Source organism: Rhinichthys klamathensis, unplaced genomic scaffold, assembly GCF_029890125.1.
Source record: "Rhinichthys klamathensis goyatoka isolate OS25496 unplaced genomic scaffold, OSU_Roscu_1.1 h1tg000844l_1, whole genome shotgun sequence".
NCBI classification, from domain to species: domain Eukaryota; kingdom Metazoa; phylum Chordata; class Actinopteri; order Cypriniformes; family Leuciscidae; genus Rhinichthys; species Rhinichthys klamathensis.
The window spans coordinates 180,170-187,500 of NW_026607218.1; the positions used below are offsets into that span (position 1 = coordinate 180,170).

Below are 7,331 nucleotides of genomic sequence, written 5' to 3' on the forward strand. Positions count from 1 at the left end.
TAACACTTCTTTCAGTAGTTTAGTGGGTATTGGATCTAATGAGCATGTTGTTGGTTTAGATGCAATAATAAGTTTATTTAGCTCTTCCTGTCCTATCGTTGCAAAGCGGTGTAGTTGTTCTTGAGGGACGATAATTGAGGCTGAATCATAAGAGACCATAGAGGATTGTACATTTATAATTGTGTTTCGAATGCTTTCTATTTTCTCATTGAAATAATTCATAAAATCATTACTACTAAACTGTAACGGTATATTTTGCTCTGGTGATGTCTGTTTATTTGTTAGTCTATGCACGGTGTTAAATAAGAACCTTGGATTATTTTGGTTATTTTCTATTAGTTTGCGGAGATGCTCAGCCCTGGCTGTTTTTAGAGCCTTTTTATAACGTGACATACTGTCTTTCCACGCGATTCTAAAGACCTCTAAATTAGTTTGTTTCCATTTACGCTCTAGGTTACGAGTTTCTCTCTTGATATCATGCGTAACACTGTTGTACCATGGTGCTTTAGTTTTCTCTTTAACCTTTTTTAATCTAATTGGTGCAACAATATCTAATGTACTAGTGAAAATGGTGCTCAAACTGCTAGTCATTTCCTCTAGTTCATCTGTTAGTTTGGGTTCACTGAGCAGCTGAGATAGATCAGGTAAGCTATTTGAGAATCTATCTATAGTGGTTGGAAGGATTGTTCTGCCTGGTCTATAACGTGGCGCAACATGACATATTTCAGCAGTACGTATTATGCACGTTACCATGTAATGATCAGTGACATCATCACTTTGCGGTATAATATCTATATAAGTTGGATTGGTTCCATATGATATAATTAAATCTAGTGTATGATTTAGACGATGAGTGGGACCACGGACGTTTTGCTTGACCCCAAAGGAGTTTAATAAATCTGTAAACGCAGCCCCTAAGGCATCATTTTTGTTGTCTACGTGTATGTTAAAATCTCCAACAATTATTGCTTTATCGACATTGACCAATAGATCCGAGAGAAAGTCTGCAAACTCTTTTAGAAATTCAGCATATGGTCCTGGAGGTCTATATACAGTAGCCAAGGCTAGAGATAATATGGATTTCTTTCTTACATCTAAGAGCGTAACATTTAGCATAAGTACTTCAAACGAATTAAATCTGTGACCTGTTTTCTGAGAAATATTAAGAATATCTTTATAGATTGTTGCAACACCGCCGCCACGACCAGTCAGACGGGGCTCATGCTTATAACAGTATCTTGGCGGAGTAGACTCATTTAGACCGAAATACTCATTTGGTTTAAGCCAGGTTTCAGTAAGGCAAAGTATATCGAAATTATTATCTGTGACCATTTCATTTACAATAACCGCTTTAGGTGTGAGCGATCTAATGTTTAGAAGAGTTTGTTTAGAAGAGTTTGTTTAGAAGAGTTAGATGTTTAGAAGGGATAGGTGAATTAAAATACACATCTTTATTATTAAATTAAAAATGGGTGGAGAACACATCTTAAAGGGGGGAATTAAATAAACGATGCTTTGTTCATCATGTTTGTTTTCATATAAAAGCCACAGAATTTAAATTACGTCCAGCATGAGTGTAAAGCATATCCGCCTTTTATAACGCTTGTGGACGATTAATCCATTAATCCAGCGATTTCTCTTTAAAATGCTCTCCATCCACACTAGAAAAACACAGAAATCATCTCAACGCATCACGCGTGTGTAAGATGATGAACTCTGACTGAGATGATACCCAGAGAGCAGACAATATCATAAAGTTCGCACGCTCTTCTGCATGATTTTATTAGCCAAATATCTCATCATAGTCACGTTTCAATCGCCCTCGCGTCCACACGGGCAGAAAGCCCATCAGTGTGAAGACAGAGATGATCTGATCACTGTCAGACGCACAGAGAACACACACCGCAACGACGTCTGCTGATGTCACAGCAAGTTATGAAAACATTATTTTTGAATGCTCTCTGAAGATTCAAAACTTCAAGCTGTTTAATGGTTTTAGATGGTCACAAAGCAAACATTTCTCATAATTCATTTCAAGAGTTTCAAGTTCACTATGATGTATATTTGAATTGCAAAAATATCTAATAAGACTTAACATTGAGATGCGCATATTACTATAAGAGTCTCACACTCTGAAACCAGTCATAAAGAGCAAAGCTTGCATTTTCATAACTAAGAACACAACCCCACCCAGATATACACACACACACACACACACACACACACACACACACACACACACACACACACACACACACACACGTCAAACTCACACAATAGAGACGCTTCTGTATTTTTGAACGGTTTCACGACTGCCTTGAGATGCTTCGGGCTGAAGAGAGAAAGATGGTGTTTAATGCCGATGAACATTTACATTACACACTGTATCCCTTCATTTGCCATGGAAGATAATGATACAAATTGCTTTTAAAAACAAAAAATAATGTAAAGTTGACAATGTTTATTTCAAACACATTCATTCATCAAAGTTTCAGTCTAATACTTATGTTCGTTTAATATGAACAGCCTTCATATCTCTCAAAAAACAGTTTTTCACAGGTCATCTAGGTCGCAGAAACCATCGTTCAGCTTCACTTCAGGGAATTTCACATTCAAAATGCACTAAAACTACCAAAAGAGTTCATTCATGTCTCAAATCAAGCCATTTGTTTTCAGTGTTTTCTTCTGTTAGACGAGTACATCTCTACTGTTTAAAGTAACACCAAGTAACTATTCCTCAGCGGTCGCCCTACAGGTTGGAAGCGGAATTGTCCATTACCGCTGTCGTACATAATATAGCCTACCGCCGCCGACTGTCGCACGCGCACGCTCGCTGTTTATCCAGCACCGGCTTTAGAATCAACAATGGCAGACATCCCAAGCTGCAAGAAGTCATTTCAGGGAGGTCTATCTTGGTGACTGGATTGTTGACGGGGGGGGGTGGCGGGTTGACTAGCTTTCATGAGGCACACTTGCAAGGTCTCTCGCTCTCTCCCTCTCTGCCGTCCTCGCGCTATTATGTTATCCACGCAGTGTGTTCTGTCTTGCTTGCGCGCTCTAGATTCCGGGAGATTTGAACTAATTTTCGGGCATCAGGGAGACGCTATCAATATGCGGGAGACTCCCGGGAGACTTGGGATGTCTGCAATGGCCACAGACAATTTGAGGAAGTGGGGGGGGGGAGTGCGTATGCCGTAAAGCAGTCGAGTTTTGTAGTTCTTTTTGTGCACGGGTTCCTACCCGAAACCCGAAGTTACATAGTGCCAGTAAAAGCGATACAGACCACGTCAGGCTATGGCAGACGTGTCATTTAACCTATTGTAAGTCGATGTACCATCACAAGGGTCTTGGAAATATATTATGAAGGTTGAAAAACTACATAGGGCCCTATCTTGCACCCGACGCAAATGACTTTGTACACTGACGCATGTATCATTCCTATTTTGCACCCGGGCAAAGCGGACTTTTCCCTCCACAGACGCACGTCGGTTAACTAAGAAATACACTTGTGCTCCCCGGGGCGGTTCAGCGCAAAGTGGAGGCGTGTTCCGGCGCAAACTTTCCCTCATGCTATTTTGCTGTTCTATAAGACAATTGCGCCACTGACCAAAAAAAACCTAGTCTAAAGTCAGTAGCGCGTTTCGCGTTGTTCATTATGCTATTTTAAGGGCGCATGCTTGGCCATAATGTAGCGTGTGGACAACGCTCATACACTTTGATTCTCTCATCTAAGCAGCAGTTTTCATTTTTGCAAATCATACATTATTACGATAGATAGATAGATAGATAGATAGATAGATAGATAGATAGATAGATAGATAGATAGACAATTTATTATAAAAGCATACATGTAGCTTACACATTTACCCAAATCATACGCCTGTTTAACAGAAGTTAATTTGGGTGGGATTCTCCATCCCCAATGTCACTTCTCTGTGTTTTACGGCCCTGACGAGAACGCTGCTCTCCTCGGCTGTGAACCGCTCCTGGCGCGCGCCTGGCAAATCCGCCGTTATAATAAGAATCCGCTTTAGAACGAGCGCGCCTGCTCTTAAAGGGAATGTGAGATGACGCTCTGATTGGTTTATTTCACGTTACGCCCAAACCACACCTATGAATAATGAAGCTACTTCAGACCAACCCCTTTTAGATTTGCGCCTGGTGCAAGAGGCATTTATCCCGCCGGGAAAATAGCAACAGCGCCGGGATCCGCCCACAAAGTTACTTGTGCTTTGCGCTTTGACACTTGCGTTTCAGATCGTTAAAATAGGGCCCATAGTGTTACTTTAAAACGCACTGCAGTGTATGCCACTGAATGAGTCAGATATGATGCATGTGCTTCGTTCCAACGAACATTCGCAAACCGCATCGCAGAGGTGTGTGTGTGAGCGACAGCATCGCAGAGGTGTGTGTGTGTGAGCGACAGATCTCGAGCTGCGGTTAGAAGCAGTTTCTAGTTTGCATGACATGTGGACTTAATAAATCCTTATCTTGAGCAAAATAAGCAAGCTGACATTCAGTGCAACCTGTGTCTTTTTATTTAGAAAACATACAAATGTGTTTGACATCTTTGAGTTTGTCAAGAGATTTAAAGCGTCGTGTTTGAAGACTGCGCGTGTGTGAACGAGCTCTAGTGTGTAAGAACGAGTCTATGAGTGAATTTGGAAATAAAGCAAAATAACAGAGAAATATGAGAAATATTCCTCAGATGGATGTCTGTAATTTATATCAAAACATCTCGCATTCATTCGATCTCAAACAGTTTCATTAACAGAAGTTATTACTCCACCACGTGCGGGACATCATTAACCAACGGGATTGAACGACTACTTTGCAACAATATGGTTTGGGGAAACAGTCGTGACGAGCTAGCTGATTTCTTCAACGGTGCATCACACTATAGTAGTGAAGCCGCGAGTTACGGCGCTGTAGGGAGACACACCCCTGGGCAATACACCGAGGAAAGAGTCTTTGGCCCGCCTGATCTTCTGCAGATATCCCAGACAGCGTCATAGTGTCGGCCCAGATCCGGCCCGCATCTGGTTACGCTGAATCCACATGTGCCGGATGTGGGCCGGATCTGGGCCGACACTATGACCCTGTCTGGGATGTCCAGGGGTCCAGGAGGGGTCAGGTCCACCTCCGTGAGGGAAGTAATCCCTCTCATCCTATGTGAGGTTGGGGAATGGAGAGTAAAGCGGCTGGGACGGGCTACAAACCCCTCGTGACTGAAATCATGCCACATTGTCCCATACAGGAATGAATTAGGGCTTATTTCTACTCACTGCTTCCCAAGCGTTCCACAGAGGTCATGCAGGAATGACACATTCCTTCCTCTTCGCCGGGTTTGGACCAGGTTGAAACCAGCCTGATCCACAAGATGTGGGGTGTTCGCCTGGCTTCAATCTCCTCGACTCTCTGAAATAAAGCCACAAGGCAGCATAAGAGTCAGGCTATTGCAGTAGCGTACATTACAGCCAGAAGTTTGTCTTTGTGTGCGTTTGGTTCTGTTCAAAAATAGTATTTTACAGTCATTGGTTCCTGAGTTGTTCAGAGTTCCTCTCAAAACGGCTTCATCCTGACCCAGTGTTTTTTCAGGACTACAAAAATAGTTGTTATGCTTATACAAAACTGAACAAAATTATAAACGCAACACTTTTGTTTTTGCCCCCATTTTTCCTGAGCTGAACTCAAAGATCTAAGACTTTTTCTATGTCCACAAAAGGCCTATTTCTCTCAAATATTGTCCACAGATCTGTCTAAATCTGTGTTAGTGAGCACTTCTCCTTCGCCGAGATCCTCTGTCCACCTCACAGGTGTGGCGTATCAAGATGCTGATTACACAGCAGGATTATTGCACAGGTGTGCCTTAGGCTGTCCACAATAAAAGGCCACTCTAAAATGAAACAAAAGTGTTGCGTTTATAGTTTTGTTCAGTGTGTGTAATGTGGTCTGCCAACCCTGTCTTTAACCTCAGTGTGTTTTGTGCCCATATCAACGAGTGCAGTTTCCTGAACATCAATGAACATCCTACCGTTGCAAAAGCAATGACACACAAGTGGCGTTGAAGGCTTTGCTCTGTTTACTTCTGTAATGTGCATCTCTTGCTGAATTACCTGTTGGTTTGCCGGAACTCTTAACAATAGAAGCCACTGTTGCAGATTCGGCTGCGCGCTCATAGATTTATTACATGATCAACTAGTTCTGATCTCATTTAGTGCCAAAGCACTGACAATGATCCTCAGTTCAGCCACACAGACTGATGCTCTGATCACTGGGAGGAGTTTTGAGAAAGCAACCAAACCCAGACGTCTAATAGCGTCCAAACACAGCCCTGACGTCTAGGCTAAAACAAGGCCAAGTTTGTGTCAGTGAAGGTTTAATAGACATCTAAACCACAGCCCAAGAATAGACACACAGGCTGCGCATAGAACATGTCAAAGAAATGAAACCAAACACTAGTCACTGGTGACTTTGCTCACATGATGGAATATCAGACGTCTCGCAAGTTATTTTGGCAAAAATGTCATGTAACTAAACTCAAGGTAATGTGGTAGATTTCCCCTACACACCTGACTTAGGTTGAACAATGTGTTCCCGACACCTGAACATATTGAGTTTAGTTGAGTTCACCTCTGAACGCGCGGGTCGATGCCTAAGAGTAGCTATTCTTACCGCATAAAATAAAATGCCTAAGAATTATAGTTCCCTGAACGCAATCTAAGAGTCGAACAAGGTGTCTAGTGTCCCACTACTAACCTGTCACTTGTTCCACTAACTGACTTGCTGCGCAGCAATAATAGCCGACAGACTTCAGACAATGCCTTCGGCAAAAACAATACAACAGCTTTTATAGAATAGGAGCATGGCAAAATTTACATGAAACATTACATAATTTCCCTACAATTTGATTGGTTCTTCTTATGCAAACCCTTCTGTTGCTAGGTAGAAAAAACTTAGATCTCAAATCATTCAAAAAATGGAAAAGGTTAGAAGTTCAGTTGATTACTCACTATGTCATGAGACTATTCTAGCCCAGTGCTTCCCAAACGTCTCGAAAGCATGGCACCCCTGTGTAGTTTTTATTTCCAATGAAACTAAACGTACATGTGTACATATTAAAATTAAATCTAGTCGAGCAAAGAACAAATGAAGCATAAACATGAATTTATTATGAATGTTAACTTATTAACAGACAAGTGTATTCTATGACAACGATTGTTTCAGTAAGTGATTTGAAGTTTTGAACCAATTGCCTTATGTGGGAAACACAGTTAAAGATTGATACTTAACTCTTTAAAGGAACACTCCGACTTTTTGGGACGTTAGCC

The 7,331-nt window shown here is 41.6% G+C and overlaps 1 protein-coding gene across 1 annotated transcript in view; it reads left to right on the top strand.

Annotated features, from left to right (window-relative positions):
* arhgef2 (rho/rac guanine nucleotide exchange factor (GEF) 2) overlaps window positions 1-7,331 on the top strand; it is a 52,198-nt gene that overhangs the window by 15,126 nt on the left and 29,741 nt on the right. The gene's annotated exons all lie outside the window — the stretch shown is intronic.